Genomic DNA, 23,701 nt, shown 5'->3' on the forward strand with positions numbered 1-23,701 from the left:
GTAAAAGCCAGCCCTGCTTTGAGTAGGAGATTAGTAATCATCTCGAGCTGGTTTGGATGAGATTGTAAACTTTGACTTCTTGGGCTGCTTTTCCATTCCGAGGCAATTCTGGTAGCCAGGATCAAAGTGCAGATAAGCAGTAGGGAGGAGAAAACTGTCGGAGTTAATATGATGGGAACTGACAGCTCTGCTAGGAGGGCCTTGTTAAGATTGCAGGCGGCGCAGCCCTCCGAAGGTTGCAAATACGCTTTTCAGCATCTTAACTTCCTGACCATTTTCACCCTCCCGGTACCCAGCCGTTGGCACCGTTTCCCTTCCATTCCGCTCGTGAAAATTGTATCAGGCTTTTGTGGGCAACTTCTGAGAAGTTGCTGCTTTCAAAGTCATGGTTCCCAAGTTACCCTGCACCTGGAAGGCCACTGTTTTCAACAGCCGCAGGACAAAACATGCCAAACGATAATTCAGGTTACTTTAGCTGGTCTCAAATTGTGTTCTTTCCCCCCCCTAGCTAGGTTGAGTTAAGTTGAGCCCTCAAAAAGACGGCTGTGAAAATATCTACAGATCCTTCATATCCTGGACATAAATTGGTTCAACTTCTACCCTCAAAACGATGCTATAGGGTTCTGCACACCAGATCAACTAGACAAAACAACAGGTTTTTCCCCGAATAATATATGATATTATATTTATGATAAGCATAAAACTTATCAGGAAAGACTTCACGAACTCAGTCTGTGTAGTCTGGAGGACAGAAGGGAAAGGGGGGACACGATCAAAACATTTAAATGTGTTAAAGGGTTAAATAAGGTTCAGGAGAGAAGTGTTTTTAATAGGAAAGTGAACCCAAGAAGAAGGGGACACAATCTGAAGTTAGTTGGAGGAAAGATCAGAAGCAATGGGGGAAAATATGATTTTACTTAAAGAGTAGTAGATGCTTGGAACAAACTTCCAGCACACGTGGTTGGTAAATCCACAGTCACTGAATTGAAACATGCCTGGGATAGACACATATCCATCCTAAGATAAAAATACAGGAAATAGTATAAGGCCAGACTAGATGACTATGAGGTCTTTTTCTGCCATCAATCATCTATGCTTCTATGAATGCCATCACTCTGCTAAACAACTAATTCCCACAACACTGTCAAATTATTTACTAAGACTGAATTACGATTATTATTCTCATCCTTTCTATTACCTATCTCCTCCCACCTATTATAAATTTGTTGCTGGTACCTCTATGATTTATATTGTTTTATTTGTTTCCTAGTGTGATTTGATTGCTTATTTACTAACCTATGACCGTCACTAAATGTTGTATCTTATGATTCTTGATGAATGTATTTTTTTCCCTTTTTATGTACACTGAGACATAAAAGACAAATTATTTTATGCAGCAAAGACAAATTCCTTGTATTGGCCAACCACACTCGGCCAACAAAGAATTCTATTCTATTCTATTCTATTCTATTCTATTCTATTTCATTCCATTCGATTCCATTCTATATTCTATTCTATTCTATATTCTATTCTATTCTATTCTATTCTATATTCTATTCTATTCTACTCTATTCTACTCTATCAAAGATGCTTTAAACTTCTCAGGCTTGAAATACGCCTTATGAAGACATGTTAAGATAAACTGAGGAATTAACTTGGTTTGTTTCCAATACTTCAACATTTTCCTCTGCTGCCAGAAGGATTTTGAGTTTGGGACCTAGTTTCATTGCAAGAAAAGAAAGTGAAGGAAGACATTGATTTCCCTGCACTAATAACAGGGTGCTTGTTCTGTTAGCGAGCTCAGAACTAATCTCCTTACATGAATATGTGATAGAAATCAATCTCGGATCTGAATCTGTGGTAAATATCATTACCCTCTGCGCTCAACTTTGACTGACAGCTGGATACGTCCCATCACTACAAATTGACAGGTGGGGAAAGAAAAGCTGGAATATGTCATAATTTACCACATCATCATGCCTGTTTGTTTCGGTTTGCAATGATTCAGCAGTAAACAGAACATGCCATTAAGTCAAGGTGAATGACAACCAGGGGTTCCATAGCAGCAAACATTCAACTACTTTTTAAGGCAGTTTATAGCACTGGCTTAGGGGAAAAAAATTATAAAGAAAAAGAAAACCCAGTGCACAGCTGGGCCAAAATATTAGGCTCTGCTTCCATAGATTTTAATGCTTTTTTAAAAAAACAAAGTTATTATAGCTGCCAAATTTTCAAGTTGCTCCATTCTGCTGTAAGCCCCATTAAATACTTTTTTTTCCTAGATGCAGCATCTCAGCTCATGAATATTTTAAGTAGGTGAGTGTGATGTTCTGTTGAAGTGAAAGGAGGCTATCACTTCAACCGTGTTGCCTACCCTGCACAACACTTAGGCGATCACAACAGATGTATCATGCCACAGAACGGAGCATCTTCGTTTTTCCCAGGTGGAAAAAAAAAAGATGTTATTGTAATTGTTGTGAGGATGAACCAGGTCCATCTTGGTACCCTGGGTCAGTGGTTTTGCCAGCTGATGCAGAGAGTGAGAGTGAGGGGGAGATAGATGTGGATGAACCTGGGGGGCAACCAGTAGCAGACAATGACAGTAGGATCTGATTTAGAGGAGGAGGAGGAGGGAGAAGGAGAAGGAGAAGAAGAAGAAGAAGAAGAAGAAGAAGAAGAAGAAGAAGAAGAAGAAGAAGAAGAAGAAGAAGAAGAAGAAGAAGGGGAAGAAGGGGAAGAAGGGGAAGAAGGGGAAGAAGGGGAAGAAGGGGAAGAAGGGGAAGAAGGGGAAGAAGGGGAAGAAGGGGAAGAAGGGGAAGAAGAGGAGGAGGAGGAAGAAGAAGAAGAAGAAGAAGAAGAAGAAGAAGAAGAAGAAGAAGAAGAAGAAGAAGAAGAAGAAGAAGAAGGCCTTTGTTAAATGCCCGCTTTAGAAGACTAAGAAAAAGTCAAGAATACTTGTATGGGAAAAGGAAGGAGTCCGTAGTTTGTTAACTCTAGGAATTGTTGACCTCTCTCCATAGGTATTTAATTTAATTTAAATTTAATTCAATTTAATTTATTAGATTTGTATGCTGCCCCTCTACGCAGACTCGGGGCGGCTTACAACAATAATAAAACAATGTACAATGTGACAAATCTAATGTTTAAAAGAAAACACATTAAAAACCCAACATTTAAAAACCAGGCAACACAAGCATACCATGCATAAAACTATACAAGGGTGGCCAATGGGAAATCCGGGGTGGAGTTTCAACCTTTTGTAATGGAATCAGGTGAGGTTTGGGGTTCCAGCCATGTTACGCTAGCCAACTGTTATTTCTCTGCTAAAATCCTTAGAGTAGAATTACGCTGCCTGCGGAGAGTCTGGAAAGCTGTAACTGTAAGTCAGTGAAACTGGAGATTCTTTATCTCACAAAGGAATGTGCAATTAACTTTGATTCAGCAGCCCAGCTGCTGGACTGTTATCTTTTAGAAACATAGAAGATGGACGCCAGAAAAAGACCTCCTGGTCCATCTAGTCTGCCCTTATACTATTTCCTGTATTTTACCTTAGGATGCATACACGTTTATCCCAGGCATGTTTAAATTCAGTTCCTGTGGATTTACCAAAGTTATTGTGGATTTACCAATCTTTTAACTCCTCTCACTGAGAAGTTGCTAAGATGAACTCACATGCATGAATTTGGCTTGTATAAATGATGTTTTCGATATAAAAAGGTTGAGTTGAAAATATCAGTGGCTGGATTCCTCCTTTGTTTTCAATCTGCATAGGGCCGGAATAGAACAGTAATAAAAGAACCAGAGCAACAACGTATAAAGGAGCTGGGACAGTAGATAGCAAATGGATTCCAACAGAAATTTGATTGCGTGTTTTTTTAAAAAAAATAATAATCACACAGGTGATTCTTGACGTACAAGAATTTGTTTACTGACAGTTCAAAGTTGCAACAACACTGCAAATAGGAGACTTACAATGGTCCTCAGAATGACAACTACTGCAGCATCCTCACAATCATACGATCAAAATTTGGGTGATTGACAAGCGGTATTTAGGAGAATTTCAGTATCCCTGGGTCATGTGGTCCCCATTTTCATGGGGTCCCCACAGAGCCGAGGTGGCGCAGCAGGTAGAGTGCAGTACTGCAGGCCACTAAAAAGCTGACTGTAGATCTGCAGGTCAGCGGTTCAAATCTCATCACCGGCTCAAGGTTGACTCAGCCTTCCATCCTTCCAAGGTGGGTAAAATGAGGACTTGGATTGTGAGGGCAATAGGCTGGCTCTGTTAAAAAATGCTATGGCTAACATGTTGTAAGCCTCCCTGAGTCTAAGGAGAAGGACAGCAGAAAAAAAATCAAATAAATAAAAATAAATAAAATAAAATTTTCGACCTTCTGAGCAGCTCACAACAATCCATGTTTAATAATTAAGCTAGCAATTAAAGATAAAACATGACAAGCATGATGAAATGACATGCCTGACATAAAACATCATATAAATCCCCGAGGCACAGATTCTAACCCAAGCTCTGTTTTCTACTACATTCAGCTGGAAATCTATGTATCTATCTATGTATCTATCTATGTATCTATCTATGTATCTATCTATGTATCTATCTATGTATCTATCTATGTATCTATCTATGTATCTATCTATGTATCTATCTATGTATCTATGTATCTATCTATGTATCTATCTATGTATCTATCTATCTATCTATCTATCTATCTATCTATCTATCTATCTATCTATCTATCTAGATTGTTCTGAGTTCGGGTTTTGCCCCGTGTAATATTTTGAGTGTCTATGCGACGTTTCGGTGAAATCACATTCACCATCATCAGGCTGAAGTTTCAAGCTTCGTGCTGTTGTAAATATCTATGTATCTATCTGTTGTGATTCCGTCTGAGGCCCCTCAGGGAACGGCTGATCCTCTGCCGGCTTCCTGCTCAGAGGGGGAGGATGAGGAACAGGAGGTTCAGGCAGACGGGGAGGAGGAATCTCAGGCTGAGGGAGAGGGAGGACAGCCAGAGTCCCCCGAGAGGGAGCTCTCCCCAGCAAGCAGCCTGGATTCCTTAGATGAAAATGCACAAGCAATCATCGATCTCCGGCAGAGAAGAGCAACACAACGAAGGGGACAATTAGCCAGGTACTTTCAGCACTAAAGAGGCAACAGCTGGGTTTGGGTGTGGTGCTCTCTGGAAAGGCTGAAAAGGCAGACCCACCCTTCCTGGCTTGTGGAGTATTATCTTTGGGAGTCCTGGGACCTGGCTGTGATCTTTGGCGTCTTGGAATTCTGGTTTGTGACTTTGAATACTGAAACCCTGGGGGAAAAAGGTGTGGGTCTTATTCTCTACAGTGGTGGGTGTGCCAGCAAGAAGTCTGCTGTATTGTCTGGCCATCAGGACTCTGCTGTGAAGTCTCATAGCCTGCCTGTTGGGAAGAACAGGTTTTTCTCTGTGTTTATTTTTCAAACTATAAAGTGCTTTTGCTTTTACCATCGTGTCTGGCTGCTTTTTCCAGTTGGTGTTGAAGTCTGGGGGCACCCAGACAGAACACTATCTATGTATTTATGTATCTATCTATCTATCTATCTATCTATCTATCTATCTATCTATCTATCTATCTATCTATCTATGCATCTATCATACATACATACATACATACATACATACATACATATAATATATATTTAAATCCTTCTATGAAGAAGAGAACAAATAGAAAAGGAAATGGAATAAAATTACAATATTGCACAGCAGTTCAAAGTAGGCATCCCAGAGTGATAAACACCGGATTGGCGACAATTCTGGGCAAATGGGTGATAACATATTGTACCATCAATGCGTCAAATTTTAAAACCCCCGGGACACCTGGAATTGGTCTTCTGTAAAATGAAGGCTGAATGTTTGTTGCTTTTGGTTTTCCAAAAAGGTTCCCTTTGCCAGAACACCTGGCACCGGCGGGGGTGGGGGTGGGATTTTCAATACTCAAAGACCTGCCGTTACCATAAAACAATATTAAGGAAAGAAAGAGGAGAGCGTTCCCTCGATTTTCATGGGTTCGAACTTCGCCAAAAGTCTATACCACGGTTTTTCAAAAACATTAATTAAAAAATCTTTCATCTATGGTGGACATGACCCCAAATTAAAAAAATATGGAAAAAGATTAAAATGTGGATCTTCGAAATTACTACAATTAAACTGATATTAAAACCAGAGACCTTTCTTCTAAGGCATAATAAATCAGAAACTTAAAAAAGACTACTATTATTTAATACAACATATGATTACAGCAATCAGAATTACAATAGCTCAAAATTGGAAAAAAGAAGAAATACCATCAGAAAGAGAAATGATTAAAAAAAAATATGACTGTGCAGAAATGGACAGATTAACCCAAAAACTTAAAGATAAAGAAGAATCAAAATACTATGAAATTTGGAAGAAATTTTATGACTGGGTCGAGACAAGAAGAAATAATAGTAGTAAATAAATCAGATGTTCTCAAAACCAATCCAATATACAAAATTAAGATCAAATCCATCTGACATTAGATTAATTGAATGATAGAACAAATGTTTGATAACTGCTGATGCCATAAGCTGTATAATGATATCATAAAATAAGAACTGCGTGGCTAACAGTTCGATTGGGTGGGAGGGGGAACTATGGGCAGTTCTGTATAATATATCTTAGAATTTAAGTACAACACCTAGACAAACAACAATTATATTGTGAAACGATTCAACATGTACAATACTTTATGCCTGCTCTTTTTAATCTTTTGTATTATAATAAAGAATATATATATATGTGTGTGTGTGTGTGTGTGTGTGTGTCACATGTTTTTTTGCTGAATTTGAAAATTAAGGGAGACTAGGAGATATATATATATATATATGTCACATGTTTAAGCTGAATTTGAAAATTATATATATATATACATACATACATACATACATACATACATACATACATACATACATACATACTTTGTGGATTTTTTCCCTATACCATGGTTTTTCCCGCCCGATTATGTCATATGTCATCGCCAAACTTTCATCCGCCTTTAATAAATATATTTTTAATAAACTTTAATAAATAAACATGGTGAGTAATAATCTAAATGGTTGTTAAGGGAATGGGAAATGGTAATTTAGGGGTTTAAAGTGTTAAGGGAAGGCTTGTGACACTGTCCATAGCCAAAAATGGTATATTTACTTCCGCATCTCTACTTCGCGGAAATTCGACTTTCGCGGGCGATCTCGGAACGCATCCTCCACGAAAAGCGAGGGAACACTGTATTAAGCATGACTTATCTACCAGGAGTAGAGATGAAGAAGGAAGAACTAATTTTCAGAGAAGGCCATTATAGGTTTCCACAGAGTAACTCCTAGCCAGGTTTTTATTCCCCCCTCTCATTTAACTGACATGGACAGAAATTCTATCAAACGTCACAACCTGTTTTATGCTTAAGTATTTGAGAGCTGCTTTCTTATCTGAAAGAGAAGTGCTTACATTCCAGCCGGTTCCTAGGAAAGCTAGTAAAATGAAAACCTACATTTCTTCATCTTTGGTGTCATTTAGAGTTCAAAACCCAAAACACACACAAACACACAGGCCAATCATCTGCAACAATCCATCATAAAAATAAGAAACAGGAAGAAAACTGAATGGGTTCACCAATCTTGGAAGACTATAGAGGATCTCTAAGTTAGATGCAACAGGTCGAGAGTTGGGTGGATCACACGCAGCATCGGAGCTGTAGATTATACTGGATAAAGTTCCCCAACAAATCAGCCACCATTTTTTAGGAAGTCAGCAGAAGATTAGTAATAATAATAATAACAACAACAACAACAACAACAACAATAATAATAATAATAATAATAGCGTTCGAAGGGACCTTGGAGATCTTCTAGTCCAACCCCCTGCTTAGGCAGGAAACCCTACACTACTTCAGATAGATGGTTATCCAACATCTTAAAAACTTCCAGTGTTGGGCATTCACAACTTCTGGAGGCAAATTCTGTTCCACTGGTCAACCCTTCTGACTGTCAGGAAATTTCTCCTTAGTTCTAAGTTGCTTCTCTCCTTGTTTAGTTTCCACCCGTTGCTTCTTATTCTACCCTCAGGTGCTTTGGAGAATAGGTTGACTCCCTCTTCTTTGTGGCAACCCCTGAGATATTGGAAGGCTGCTATCCTGTCTCCCCTGTTCTTTCTTTTCATTAAACCAGCCATGTCCATTTCCTGCAACCGTTCTTTGTATGTTTTAGCCTCCAGTCCCCTAATCCTCTTTGTTGCTCTTCTCTGCACTTTTTCTAGAGTCTCAACATCCTTTTTGCATCGTGGCGACCAAAACTAAATGCAGGATTCCAAGTGTGGCCTTATAAAGTGGGTTCTTTTTTTCTTTTATTTTTTTCCTTTGAAGATGTTTCCTTAGTGACCTTAGAATTCTGCATTCAGTTTTGGTCGCCACGATGCAAAAAGGATGTTGACACTCAAGAAAAAGTGCAGAGAAGAGCTATGAAGATACTTAGGGGGTTAGAATCTAAAACACATGAAGAACGTTTGCAGGAATTGGGTATGTCTAGTCTGGCCGACGAAGAAGGACCAGGGATGCCATGATACCAGTCTTCCAACATCTCAAGGGTCCTCCCAAAGAAGAGGGAGTCAACCTATCCTCAAAAGCACCCGTGGGTAGAACAAGAAGCAATGGGTGGAAACTAAACAAGGAGAGAAGCAACTTAGAACTAAGGAGGAATTTCCTGACAGTCAGAATGGTTGATCAGTGGAACAGAATTTGCCTCCAGAAGTTGTGAAGTTAAACCATCTCAGTTACCAAAAAAAAATGGGGGGGGGGAGATAACAAAATATCCAACTGGAAATGTGAAGAGCCAAACTCTGCTCTTATCTTAATGGCAAATCTTCTGCAATTAATTCCGGCATCCAACACCCCACAAGATTGTTAGGCGCCTTCATTATTATTAGCCTTTCAAGCTTGCTGGGTTGTCTATAATCATCTGGAAAATTAACAATCCTCATCAAGTGAAGATTCTAAACCCACCATGTAATTTTCTTCTTACCTGTGGCAAGTAACAACTGCCTGCAAGGAAACTGCAGGTGTTCCCCCTTCTTTTCTCTAGAAGCCCACCTTTGTCTTCACCTGCAAAATTTCTCCTTTCCTCCTAGAAGTTTGCAAGTTTAGCACCTACAAGGAGAGGCGGCCAAGGCAGATGGCAAGAAACAACAACAACAACCAGGGAAACAGGAACACAATCAGATGGTTGTTGCTTTTTAGGAGGACGAGTGTTGAAATTAAATTCTGGGAGAATGCCCAACCTGCCCAGCTCTTAGAAATATTTCCCTTGTCTCTCTGGAGAATGCATTTTCTCCCCCTTGATTTCCATGCATTTGCAAAGTTTGCACACAGGATTTATGTCTTTGCAAAAGGCAAGGCACTTGAGAAAACAAATTCAATTGTGAAAGACTGAGATGGGGGGGGGGTTAAAAAGCCCACACCATGGCAGAGCTAGCTGACAACTGTCCCTCTGCAGATCTGCAGGGAAATGAGCTGGCCAGTTAACATTGCGAATTGCCATTTAATCTGAAAGTCTGGTTTAAGCTCTGGAGGAAAGAAGAAAGAGTAGAGGGAAGAGGAAAATGGAAAGAGGAGGAAAAGAATGGAAGGGAAAGGGGGAAGGCGAGGGAAAGGTAGGGAAGGGGAGGGAAAGGTAGGGAAGGGGAGGGCAGAGGGAAGAGGGAAGGGCAAGGAAAGGAAAGGAAAGGAAAGGAAGATAGAAGGGAAGGGAAAGGGAAAGGGAAGGACAGGAAGGAAGGAAGGGAAAGGGAAGGAAAGGAAAGGAAGATAGAAGGGAAGGGGAAGGGAAAGAGAAAGAGAAAGAGAAAGGGAAAGGGAAGGAAAGGAAGGAAGGGAAGGAAAGGAAAGGAAAGGAAGATAGAAGGGAAGGGAAAGAGAAAGAGAAAGGGAAAGGGAAGGGAAGGAAGGAAAGGAAAGGAAAGGAAAAGAAGATAGAAGGGAAGGGGAAGGGAAAGAGAAAGGGAAAGGGAAGGAAGGAAGGGAAGGGAAGGAAGATAGAAGGGAAGGGGAAGGGAAAGAGAAAGGGAAAGGGAAGGAAGGAAGGAGGGAAGGAAGGAAAGGAAAGGAAGATGGAAGGGAATGGGAAAAGGAAAAGGAAGGAAGGAAGGAAGGGAGGGAGGAAAGGAAAGGAAAGGAAAGGAAAGGGAAAGGGAAAGGAAAAGGAAAAATTCCAGATTGTGGGCCTTGCTGTTTTAATCTTTCCTAACACCATTTTATCAGATTGTGAAGCCACCCAGAGTGGCATGACAGCAAAGATGGATGGTGATTAAATTTAATAAATAAATAAACACATCCATCACTGAAAACAAAGAAGGATGGCGTGTGTACACTCTAATCATAGAGGACAGCAGTGGCCAACATCAGCATCGGGAAGGTCTGTTTGCACGACCAAACATTGACAGTCCTTAAAAGCTTTCTGCTGGCTTGTTCCTTGGACCCTTTTTTCTATAAGTAGGGTTGTTGTTGCTGTTGTTGTTGCTGTTGTTGTTGTTTTAAAAAATGTATTTACAAGGCTGTTGGGGGAAAAAAATATGCCAAGCCCCTTCTAGGGGGAGTTCGCATCTTTTTTTATGCCTGGGAAAGTAAGAGCAAAGTGGAACGAACAGATGGAGCTCATCCGATCCTCAACTTGACTACCTGCATTGCCAGCCTCTAAATAGACCAGATGGGAACCCGGCCAATTTCAAAGCAGCGGTAGAGATATTATGGGATGGAATCAGAAGTGGATGAATTGCCAATTAGACCGACACGTCCCAGAATGCTGAGCAATGGGAGAGAGAGGCACAAACAGCAAGCTTGAACTAAACTCGATGGGGATGAGCAAAATAGCACGCCTCCATATTGGCTAGAACCGTGATGCGTCTTTACAGCTTTGCGGAAGGCCAGTAGGCTGGGGAGGGTACGGATCTACAGGGGCAGCTGGTTTAGAAAGCCGGAGTCGCCACAGGGAAGGCTCTTCCTCAGTTGGCACTGTTTGTTTGACGGGACCCGGAGAAGGCCAGATCCGTGGGCCCGTATCGATTGCTGGGAGGTATATGGTAGGAGGCGGTCCTGAAGATAGTTGGGCTCTAAGCCATGTAGGGCTTTATAGGTGATGACCAACAAAATTTCCCTATTGGTTCTGTGGGCAGGGTTTGATGGGCAAGGCAGGGGAAGGATGCCAGTATGTAGTATGATAGTAAGATAGTACATCTTGCTGTGTGGATGGGAATGAATGATTTTAAATGTCATTACAGTTTTTAAAGTTTTTTAGCTATATTCATTGGATTTTTTAGATATGTATACTGTGGTACCTCTACTTACGAACTTAATTCGTTCCGTGACCAGGTTCTTAAGTTAGAAAGGTTTGCAAGAAGAAGCAATTTTTCCCATAGGAATCAATGTAAAAGCAAATAATGTGTGCGATTGGGGAAACCACAGGGAGGGTGGAGGCCCTGTTTCCTCCCGGGAGATACCTAGAGAGGCCCCACGGAGGCTTCTTCCTGCCTTTTCTGGCTGTGTTTCCTCCCAGGAGATTCCTAGAGGCCTCACGGAGGCTTCTCCCCGCCTTTTCTGGCTGTGTTTCCTCCCAGGAGATTCCTAGAGAGGCCCCACAGAGCCTTCTCCCCGCCTCTTCTGGCCCTGTTTCCTCGCAGGGTAAGAGAGGCCCCACGGAGGCTTCTCCCTGCCTTTTCCGCTTACAGTTTCGGAGGCCCGAGTGTGTAAGTGGAAAATGGTTCTTGAGAAAGGGCTAAAAAATCTTGAACACCCAGTCCTTATCTAGAAAAGTTCATAAGTGGAGGCGTTCTTAGGTAGAGGTACCGCTGCATTGTATATTGTTTTTTATATGTTGTGAGCCGCCCCGATTTCTCAGAGACGGGCAGCATACAAATCCAATAAATAAATAAATATTGCAGAAGCCCCATTCCCATCCCACTCTGAGGGGGGGGCGGCAGTTCGCCGACCTACTCAAAATTTCCACTAACAATTCTCCAGAACACGCTTGAATTTCACACCTGCCTAGGAGGCTCACGCCTAGGATGGTTCTGTTGCAAACTCCTTTTTTTTTCCTGATTCAGGGATTCGAAGCCTGGCCTTAGATACAGTACCGGAATGAATAATTCTGTCTTTTCCGGTTAGCAGATGGATTGGCAGCACATAAAGAATATTAAAAGGGTGGGGAGTGAAAGCCACAATATTCTGAAGGAGCGTAATGAAAAAAGGAGAGAAAAAAGAAAACCACAATCTGTTTGTATCTGAGTGAAATTAAGTGTTTTATGCTAAGCTTTGAAAGGGAACCCTGGTGCAATTGGCTGGCTCTCCGAATGCAGTTAACTCTGCTCTCTTCAGATCTGATACCAAATGTCTTTTCATTTGGTCTCACAAGAAATGTTATTATTTGCCTTTTAGAATAGAACCGCGTCGCCTCCAGCCAAAGCTGCAAAAGAAGTACACAGCTGTCAAAACCTGTAAGTTAAAATAAAAAACAAAACAAAAAGAAGGGAGCACGCTGTATTCACAGAATGATGAATGATCGGAATAGCGGATCAGATCGCTCGTTGCTGCTGAATCGCTTTCTATTATTACATATTTTCCTCTCTTTTAAATAGGAGAATAAATCCAGGCTACCTATATAAACACACACTGAGTTGTGTTCCTGGACTTCTCTTGTGCGGAAACTTCAAAAGGTTTACCTACGTTATTGGTGGACTGAGTCACCAAACCCGCTATCTCGTTTTTCATGATCAGGCAACGCTGACCCTTATCTGTCCCTCAATACTTGCATCATGTGTAAGTCTGAGTCCATTTTTTTCCTCCTGACTTGCTCATAATTCAAAATAAAGATCAGATCGGCCGCTGCGAAGCATAACAGAGCTTAAGCGGGAAGAAGCCAAAGTCCTCAAGTAGGAACCAGGAGAGCGGAAAGGATTTCACGTCTAGCTTTATCGCTCTTATCTTTGGCGAGACAATAAATGCAACACACGATGACAATACACCCGCCTTAGTATCATTATTACCCTTCTCCTCAAAGTAAAAAAGGAAATATGTTTCCCATCATTCATCTTGGCAGCCGGGAGAAAAGTTCCTTTGTTACCATCCAAGTGTGAAGTCAGTTGTTGTTTTTTTTAAGGTTGCCAATTTCGACATTCCCCGGGGCAACAAATTGCTGGTGCTTAATGAAGAGGCCCAAGTTTAAGGAATTAAGTATTTCCATCTGTCTTCCCCAATGCCATCCCTGGGGTAGCAGCAGTGATACAGAAATCAGATACTTCCCACACGTCGTCTTTCCCACATGCTGGCAAAGTGGCAGAAAGAATTCCAGGACATTTTGGAAAATGCAGTTTCCAGAAAAGTTGTTGCCAGTATAACACAAATACAGTACCGCCTTCTGCCACACAAATCCCAGCGCCTGGTTAGGTCCCATAGAGTTGGCCTTCTCCAGATCCCATCAACCAGACAATGTCATTTGGCGGGACCAAGGGGAAGAGCCTTCTCTGTGGTGGCCCCGCCCCTCTGGAATCAGCTCCCCACAGAGATTTGCACTGCCCCCTCGACTTTCACAATAAATGTGATGTATGACTGTGATTTGAATTTGTTTGATTGATTTTTAATATATTGGGTTTTTAGCTTATTCAGTTTGTTAATTAATTAGATTTGTCTTTGTATCAAAGTGTTGGTTATGACCTATAAAGCCCTTCATGGCATCGGACCAGAATATCTCCGGGACCGCCTTCTGCCGCACGAATCCCAGCGACCGGTTAGGTCCCACAGAGTCGGCCTTCTCCGGGTGCTGTCGACTAAACAATGTCGTCTGGCGGGACCAGGGGAAGAGCCTTCTCTGTGGTGGCCCCAACCCTCTGGAATCAGCTCCCCCCCGGAGATTAGGATTGCCCCAACCCTCCTTGCCTTTTGCAAACTCCTCAAAACCCACCTCTGCCATCAGGCATGGGGAAATTGATTCCCCTGAGCCATTTCCACTTTATGTATGGTTTTTCTCTGAGATGTATGACTGTTTTTTATATTAAGAGTTTTAAACTGTTTTTTAAATATTGGATTTGTACTGTTTTTTCTTGTGAGCCGCTCTGAGTCCTCGGAGAGGGGGGGCATACAAATGTAAATTATTATTATTATTATTATTATTATTATTATTATTATTATTATTATTTACTGTTTTATATTATATGCTGTGACCCACCACAAGTCTTCGGAGAGGGGCGGCATACAAATCTAATAAATAATAATAATAATAATAATAATAATAATAATAATAATAATAATAATATACATAAAATTAAGACAAGAGGAGGGGGCAGTAATGGGCTGCTGCTCTCATGGGGGGGGAGACACGCAGTGGGAATAATAAGTTTAGGCACTTTTTATTGAAAATAGGTTTTTTTATTGTCTTTCCTTCTCTAGTATCATAGTATGATCCTTAATTACTTTTAAAACAGGAAATAATTAAATAGTATGTTTTTACCCGTAAACGCTTTAATCATTTTAATCATTATCTAGAACTGAACTTTTATAGCAATTCAAGAAATTTGAGCTACTTGCCTAACCTGTTATCATACTGAACCTTGTGGGTTAAGTACAAAACCTTAAAATGTGACTGTGCTCCCCAACAAACCATGCTGTCTATCATTTGTCCTTTTGGTGGCAATTCAAATAATGGGACTTAATCCACCGAAAAAGAGTCCAAGCACCTATTTGAAACTTATCTTGGTGGGTAAGCCATTCCCACCCAGTCACATGATCTTTAAGCCACCCCCGGTCACATGATTGTCAAGCCACTCCCACCCAGTCACATAGCCAGCAAGCCACTCCTACCAGGTCACATGATCATCTAGCCACACCCACAAAATAAGCCACACCCACAGTGTGGCAGTAACAATTTTGGCAGCCCATCATTTTGGGGGTGGGGGTGACTGTCAAAATTAAGTCCATATTTTTCTATTAATAGAGTGAGTAAAAATATCTTTCTTGGGCACCAAAGGTCAACCAAGAACTGGTTCTGCTTAGGTTCAACAGTATCTCTCCAAAAAAGCTTATTAATATACATTTTGCAACTATATGAAATGAATCCTGAAAATCTGATGATTTGCAACCTGTCAGGAGAAATTTCTACAGTCTTTCTACTTTCTACTTTCTGCTTTCAGTCTTTGGCTATACAGTGATAACTCGTCTTACAAACGCCTCGTGATACAAACTTTTCGAGATACAAACCCGGGGTTTAAGATTTTTTCCCCTCTTCTTACAAACTATTTTCACCTTACAAACCCACTGCCGCCACTGGGATGCCCCACCTCCGGACTTCCGTTGCCAGCGAAGCACCCGTTTTTGCACTGCTGGGATTCCCCTGAGGCTCCCCTCCATGGGAAACCCCACCTCTGGACTTCCATGTTTTTGTGATGCTGCAGGAGAATCCCAGCAATGCAAAAATGGGCATTTTGCTGGCAATGGAAGTCCGGAGGTGGGGTTTCCCAGTGAGGGGAGCCTCAGTTAAATCGCAGCATCGCAAAAACACAGAAGTCCGGAGGACTTCCGTTGCCAGCGAAGCACCCGTTTTTGCACTGCTGGGAGTCCCCTGCTGGGATTCCCCTGCAGCATCATAAAAACACGGAAGGAAGTCTGGAGGTGGGGTTTCCCATGGAGGGGAGCCTCAGGGGAATCCCAGCAGCGCAAAAACGGGTGCTTCGGCTGGCAAAAGGGGCGAATTTTGGGCTTGCACGCATTAATCGCTTTTCCATTGATTCCTATGGGAAACATTGTTTCGTCTTACAAACTTTTCACCTTAAGAACCTCGCCCCAGAACCAATTAAGTTTGTAAGACAAGGTATCACTGTATTGTGATTTCTTAAACACTTCCCTGTGTTTGATGGATGACAAGTTTGTAAACTGAGCGGGGTTTTTTGAATTCTTCATCAACTCTAGGTTAAATGCTGTTTCTATTCGGTGAAATTATTAAAATTAGCACATTTTGCCAATGCTACCCATTAATGTATTTGATGTCTTAAAAGCCCCATTGTCACATAACAATGTGTTCCTCTTCCATCAGGTTTTTTTTGGGGGGGTTTCCAATAAAACACACGGAACATTAATCTCACTTTAAGTATTCAGCTCTTTGTACCATTTTCAATTAAAGATTTGATCAAGTGTCATAAAAACGTTGCACCAACATCTCTTTAATCTAAGGGAACCTGGCAAGTTCTCTTTCTTGAAACATTAAAGTACTCTTTTACATTAAAGAATGCTTAAAGCTATACCCTGTGCTTTTATTTCCCTTAAAAAAAAAGAAGAACATGAACTCAGCTCCTACTTTTAAGTGCCAAAGAAAATAATTTGTCTAGGCCATCTTTCAATGCTTAAAATAATTCTTATTATTGAAAAGAGTATGTTGAAAGATGTCCTCTGGGAAGATATGCCTTTCCCCTTAATAATTCTACTTGTATTTAAGGAAGAAAGGGGGGGGTTATTAGCTAAGGTCAGCTCCCTATTTGCACCTGGTGGCTCACAGGAAAAAAGGGAGTCGCAGTTTCAGACTAGATAGGTAGCATTTAGGATGTTATCACCGGGACCGCCTTCTGCCGCACGAATCCCAGCGACCGGTTAGGTCCCACAGAGTTGGCCTTCTCCAGGTCCCGTCGACTAAGCAATGTCGTTTGGTGGGACCCAGGAGAAGAGCCTTCTCTGTGGCGGCCCCGACCCTCTGGAACCAGCTCCCCCCAGATATCAGAGTTGCCCCCACCCTCCTTGCCTTTCGCAAGCTCCTTAAAACCCACCTCTGTCGTCAGGCCTGGGGGAATTGAAATTTCCCTTCCCCCTAGGCTTATAGAATTTATGCATGGTATGCTTGTATGTATGAGTGGTTCTTTAAATTGGGGGTTTTTTAGAGTATTTTTAATATTAGATTTGTTTACATTGTCTTTTTATATTGTTGTTAGCCGCCCTGAGTCTTCAGAGAGGGGCGGCATACAAATCTAATAAATAAATAAAATAAATAAAATAAATATCCCATTTAGTTGCCCGAGAACTGCACAATTGAGCCCAAAATTCCTTTTGCTAAGCAAAACAATAGGGTTTTTTTATTGGGTGTGTGTGTAATATTTTTAATTTTTTTTCTCCCTACCAATTTCTTCAATACATTTTGGAATACAGTGGTACCTCTACTTAAGAACTTAATTCGTTCCATGACCAGGTTCTTAAGTAGAAAAGTTTGTAAGGAGAAGCAATTTTCCCCATAGGAATCAATGTAAAAGCACATAATGTGTGCAAACCCATTAGGAAAGAAATAAAAGCTCAGAATTTGGGTGGGAGGAGGAGGAGGAAGAAGAGGAGGAGGACAATCATTGCCGAAGGAAGAAGGCGAGGGGAGGGGAATTTAAAAAAATTCCAAATGTTAAGGCTTTAAAAAAAAGAGGGACTCTGAGGCGGCAAGGAGGAGCACGCACCTCCCATGCACCTGGCGCGAGGCTGCCTCCCATAAACTGCACCAGAGAGAGAAACCCATGCAGGCAAGAGGGGGGAACCTCCAGCTCCTTTAACCAAAAGGCAGCGGTTGCTGCTGCCTGCTTCCCCTTCCTTCCCATGCTGAAGGGCTCCCCTCTTCGCTTGCTCACTTGCTTTGTAGCCGGCGCCTTTCCTTCACTGTTGTGACCCTTCAGTTTGGCTAAAGCCAAGTTAATTCGGCCAGGGCAAAGCACCCCTTTTGCCTTTCCACGCCCTGACGATCCGGGAGGCAATCTTTCACCGGGGGCATGCCCCTCTCAAATTCCCTTGGGAATTTTTCAGGCTGCAGTTCTTAAGTAGAAAATGGTCCTTAAGAAGAGGCAAAAAAATCTTGAACACCTGGTTCTTATCTAGAAAAGTTCTTAAGTAGAGGTACCACTTTATTTTCATATTATAATAAAAACAATATCGAGTTAGTACATTATTTATAATTAATCTCCCCCAAAAATATTATTAGTTCCCAATTAATTACTTCCGGTGTCAATCTAGCCCCCCCAATCTTGACCTCTAATTTTGTCATCCAGATACCTAATTTTCTTCTAATTGATTTGCTTTAAACCTTATTAAACCTTATCCTTTAGTACTTCAGATATGCCATGGTGCCTACTCCTCCTCATGTATTTTCCAAAACCCTTACAAGAAAAAAGACTTCATCAACTACAAACAATAAAAAAGAAAGACAATTGTAATACAAAAGAGAAAGGGAAAGAAAAAAGAAGAGAAAGAGAAAGAGGAAAAAAAGAAGGCAAAATAGAGAAAGAAAAAAACAAACCCTATTATTATAATAACATTATAACAATATAAAAATTAACCAAAGCATTAGACCATTGGGCCTGTTTCTTCTTTGTAACCTGTTTAGTAACAATGTGTTTAATGCCTTTTGTGTAGGTGATTAAACTGTAACTGTCTGTGCTGAATTGTCACATTGGACATATTTGTATTAAATTTGTGGGAGGAAGTTACTTTGTATGAAAATATGCTCACGTGTGCCGAGAAAACAAAATACTGAAAAACAAAAAGTGTTCAAAGATTCAGTAAAGAAACATGTGTTAGTTAAGGGGGGGGGGGAGGGAGGGAGACAGAGACAGAGAGAGGGAAAGAGAGTGTGTGAGAGAGAAAGAGGGGGGGGAAGAGAAGCACTGTAAATATTTGGGGAAATATAAATGCTGAACTATCTCTGCTTGAGACATCTAAAACCAGAGGGGGCTCAAAATTATTCATCGTTTCTGACAGCTAAAGTTTTGTCCCAGGGATCTCAAACTCTCTCAGATGTCCTAACTAATAGGAAATTAACATAATCTCACATTTGGTCTACTAATTATAACAATTATGAACAATTTACCAACTTCGGCATTGTATGATTATAGCCAAAGGAGAACCCCAAGATCTACAGCATCAATTAGAGGTAGCCAAGTTTTCTTTTTAACTCACTTTGGAAATTGAAGGTTTCAAAACCAGAATGCAAATAGGGTTTTGTTTAAACAGGGCAAAGTCTGAAATCCTATTAGGCATTAAAAAATATGGACCTCACTCTCTACCTGTAAATTAGCAGCCCATTCAAGATGTCCAAGCAAGCGAAAGTAAGGCCTCCAAGGTCCCTTCCGACTCTTTTGTTCTGTCATCCTGCTACAGTGGTACCTCTACCTACAAACGCCTCTACTTACGAACTTCTCTAGATAAGGACCGGGTGTTCAAGATTTTTTTTGCCTCTTCTCAAGAACCATTTTCCACTTACAAACCTCCGAAAATTGTAACCGGAAAAAGCAGGGAGAAGCCTCCGTGGGGCCCCTCTAGGAATCTCCTGGGAGGAAACAGGGCCGTAAAAGACAGGGAGAAGCCTCCATGGGGCCCCTCTAGGAATCTCCTGGGAGGAAACAGGGCCGTAAAAGACAGGGAGAAGCCTCCATGGGGCCTCTCTAGGAATCTCCTGGGAGGAAACAGGGCCGGAAAAGGCAGGGAGAAGCCTCCATGGGCCTCTCTAGGAATCTCCTGGGAGGAAACAGGGCCGGAAAAGGCAGGGAGAAGCCTCCATGGGCCTCTCTAGGAATCTCCTGGGAGGAAACAGGGCCGTAAAAGACAGGGAGAAGCCTCCATGGGGCCTCTCTAGGAATCTCCTGGGAGGAAGCAGGGCCGGAAAAAGCAGGGAGAAGCCTCCGTGGGGCCTCTCTAGGTATCTCCTGGGAGGAAACAGGGCCTCCACCCTCCCTGTGGTTTCCCCAATTGCATACCTTATTTGCTTTTACATTGATTCCTATGGGAAAAATTGCTTCTCCTTGCAAACTTTTCTACTTAAGAAGCTGGTCACGGAACGAATTAACTTTGTACATAGAGGTACCACTGTATTTATATGATAAGATAACTAGAGCCATTAAGCTCAGGAGGGGCAAAGTTGTTATTGCCCCGTCTTGAAAACTTCAAATACAGCAAATATCTCCGGGACCACCTTCTGCTGCACGAATCCCAGCGACCGGTTAGGTCCCACAGAGTTGGCCTTCTCCAGGTCCCATCGACTAAACAATGTCGTCTGCTGGGACCCAGGGGAAGAGCCTTCTCTGTGGTGGCTCTGACTCTCTGGAACCAGCTCCCCCCAGAGATTAGGATTGCCCCCACCCTCCTTGCCTTTCGTAAACTCCTTAAAACCCACCTCTGCCGTCAGGCATGGGGGAATTGAAACATCTCCACCTTGCCCATGTAGTTTTGGTCTATGATTGATTGTGTGCTTGTTTTTTATATATATTGGGGTTGCTTTTATGGACTTTTTAGCTTAAAACTGTAAATTAGATTGCTAAATATTAGATTTGTTACTATGTACTGTTTTTGCCATTGTTGTGAGCTGCCCCGAGTCTGCGGAGAGGGGCGGCATATAAATCCAATAAATCTAAAGGTGTCCAATCTGGAGAACAAAGTTGAAGACCTATGGACTTCAACCCCCAGAATTCCCCAGGCGGTCATTCTGGCTGGGGAATTCTGGGAGTTGCATTTCACAAGCCATAAAGTTGCCAAGGTGGGCCACCCTTGATCTACAGTATAGGGAAAAATCAATACAACTTCATCTATAGCCACGGGAAATTGTTTTATCCAGTGCTGCCAATGCCCGCAAATTGCGATGAAAACTCTCAACTATTTTGTCATGCGATTTCACTTCAATCTCCACAATTTGAAAAATGCTTTGACTTTTTCCCATCGAAGGGATTTATTCCATTTCGTTTTGCCCAGATGCCATGAATTAACATCAGTTTTATCCCCAAAGGTCACCAGCTCTGAAATACCGAATCATTCGCCGAAGCCCCGTGTTTACTTGATTGAGCAATTGGGTGATATCCACATGTCTGACTTCCCTTCAGGAAAAAAATTCACTTTTTCTAGTGACACACAGCCCTGAATGCCACAGGCCTTGTTTCTATCACTGGAAACGATCACTTAAAAACGAATGAAACACACAAGAGGTTGCAGGCGCCAGAAAATAAACTTTACGTCTTAAATGTTCTGGTTTGAAGATGGGGCAGGAGAGCTGCTTGTCCTGGACTTATTATTAGCTTAGAACAAGACTTTTTACATAGTTGGTCTGTTTATTTTGAGTTGCAGTGACCAATTCAGGCATTTTGAAGTGCCAACAATATTCCAACCCTTTCGCTTGGAGAGACATAGAAACATAGAGGTTTTACGGCAGAAAAAGACCTCCTGGTCCATCTAGTCTGCCCTTATACTATTTCCTGTATTTTATCTTAGGATGTGTTCTGCTGGGCTCTATGGTATGAGTCTCGTGAAAATTCAAGGGTACAAATTTCAGACACACACACACACACTTGAAAGTACAAAAACAATTTTCTTTATCACAAAAATTCAAAAGAAACAAAACACCCTTTTTGTATTGCAAAGAGCACCAAAACAACCTGGTAGTCTGTACAATCCCCTTAATCAGTCCTTAAGTACTTAGCTAGCAGCTGTGAAGGAAGGTCACAGCCCTCCTTCTACCACGAAGTGAAACACACACACACTGCTCTGCTTTGGTTTCAAAATCGTGAAAAATCAACAAAGTCTGGAAACAGCAAGGCACGGTCCTGAAGAACAACGATCAGATAATCTTCCACAACGGCCAAGCCAGCACACTGCTATTTATATCAGCAGCTCTATTTACTGGAGCCCCACCCAAACACAGGTGGCCTCTCTTATCTCCTGTAATATTTCTTCAATTGGTCTCTTCGAAGCATAATTCTGCGCCTGTGTGGGTCTAACACTTCCTCATCTGAATCGACCGAAGATAATGGAGATTGGCTTCCTGGGCTGTGTGCCAAGCCCCCCTCTTCCAAGTCACTCCCACCTTCTTCGTCCAAGGAAACTGCACTACCTGAGTTTGTCAGCAATAAAACAGGCCTAGGACATGTTGATGTTTCCTCTGCATCCACCTCCACATTTCTTGGGGCAGGAGCTGGGCCAGAGCCAACCACAACAGGATGGATATATGTTTATCCCAGGCATGTTTAAATTCAGTTCATCGGGTTGACCAACCACATCTGCTGGAAGTTTGTTCCAAGCATCTATTACTCTTTCAGTAAAAGAATATTTTCTCATGTTGCTTCTGATCTTTCCCCCAACTGACCTCAGATTGTGCCCCCTTGTTCTTGTGTTCACTTTCCTATTAAAAACACTTCCCTCCTGAACCTTATTTAACCCTTTCACATATTTAAATGTTTCGATCATGTCCCCCCTTTCCCTTCTGTCCTCCAGTCCAGATGATACAGATTGAGTTCATGAAGTTTTTCCTGATCAGTTTTTTGCTTAAGACCTTCCACCATTTTTGGACCCATTCAATTTTGTCAATATCTTTTTGTAGGTGACGTCTCCAGAACTGGACACAATATTCCAAATGGGGTCTAGTGAAAATATTCATTTTGCTATGAGCCACCCTGAGTTCCCTAGGAAGTTGGGCGGCACAGAAATAGAATAGAAACAAACAAACTCCAGGGGACAAGGGATCACAGCCTCGCGATCTGAACAAGTTGTATTTGCTGCATGCTCTACCTCAGTCAATCCTACAGCTTTCAGGGCGCCATGAAAGAAATACTTTTGTAATAAGCTACACATTCCTTAGCACTTCCAGAAATGAAGTGGTCACTTGAGCCCTGGTCAAAATGTGCTAGCAACTGAATCCCTGGTCCAGTGAGTTTTAAGTGTTTCACATTGTTATCCCCTTGAAATGTGATTTTCTAGCTTGGCAGTGCATGCCTGCTGACCACTACAAGTATGTTACATCGCAAGGGGTGGCCTTCGCCCAAGACCATTCAGAAGGTCACTCATTATCCAAGCCATAACATTACACTACTAAAGGAACATCTCGCAAATCACTGAGGAACAGCAAGCCTCTTTTTTTTCTTCTTCTTAAAGCTGCAGAACAAGGAAGCTTCCACCCAAAAAATAAACTTCGGGCAACACAATCCAGTTCCTAAGCACATTTTTTAAAGCAATTTCTACCGAACACACCAACAAAGGCTTATTTTTCAAGTTATTGTTGCACCAAGCTGCCGACTTGTTTTGTTTTGACTGCTCCCAAAGGCTCAGGTCTTATTAGCTAATCAGGGAGAAGAGGCTCGGTTCTTTCTCTAGGGAAAGTTACTTTCACTCTTCCACCAGAGGGAGGGGAGGGGCGGAAGAATATCCGAAAGGTCATTTTAATTGATTCAAGCCCCTGCATGCAAAAAAAAAAAAAAAAAAACCACAACCCTAGCCTCGTTGCGGACGCAGCGAGAAATCTCGTTTAAATATCCGTTCAAATATTTATCTTCCCAAAGGTCATGATGATATTTATCCAAAAGAGAGAGAGACAGAGAGAGAGAGAGAAAGAGAGAAAAGGAGATAGATAGATAGATAGATAGATAGATAGATAGATAGATAGATAGATAGATAGATAGATAGATAGATAGATAGATAGATAAAGGGGGGGTAATACAAAATACAAGGGAAGATGGGGCCACTTTCACTAAAAGGAAGATTCACCAAAGAAAGGAAGCTTGACAATATTTGGCCTCTCGCTTTTCTCGGGACAAGAGGGGGGGGATTCGATTTTGGGGGGGTGGAAGCAGCTGGGCACGAAGGCCCGGACGGGAAACTTCCGCGA

The 23,701-nt window shown here is 41.8% G+C and overlaps 1 protein-coding gene across 4 annotated transcripts in view; it reads right to left on the minus strand.

Annotated features, from left to right (window-relative positions):
• SDK1 (sidekick cell adhesion molecule 1) overlaps window positions 1–23,701 on the minus strand; it is a 601,127-nt gene that overhangs the window by 575,958 nt on the left and 1,468 nt on the right. The gene's annotated exons all lie outside the window — the stretch shown is intronic.

Source organism: Erythrolamprus reginae, chromosome 9 (assembly GCF_031021105.1).
Source record: "Erythrolamprus reginae isolate rEryReg1 chromosome 9, rEryReg1.hap1, whole genome shotgun sequence".
NCBI classification, from domain to species: Eukaryota; Metazoa; Chordata; class Lepidosauria; order Squamata; family Dipsadidae; genus Erythrolamprus; species Erythrolamprus reginae.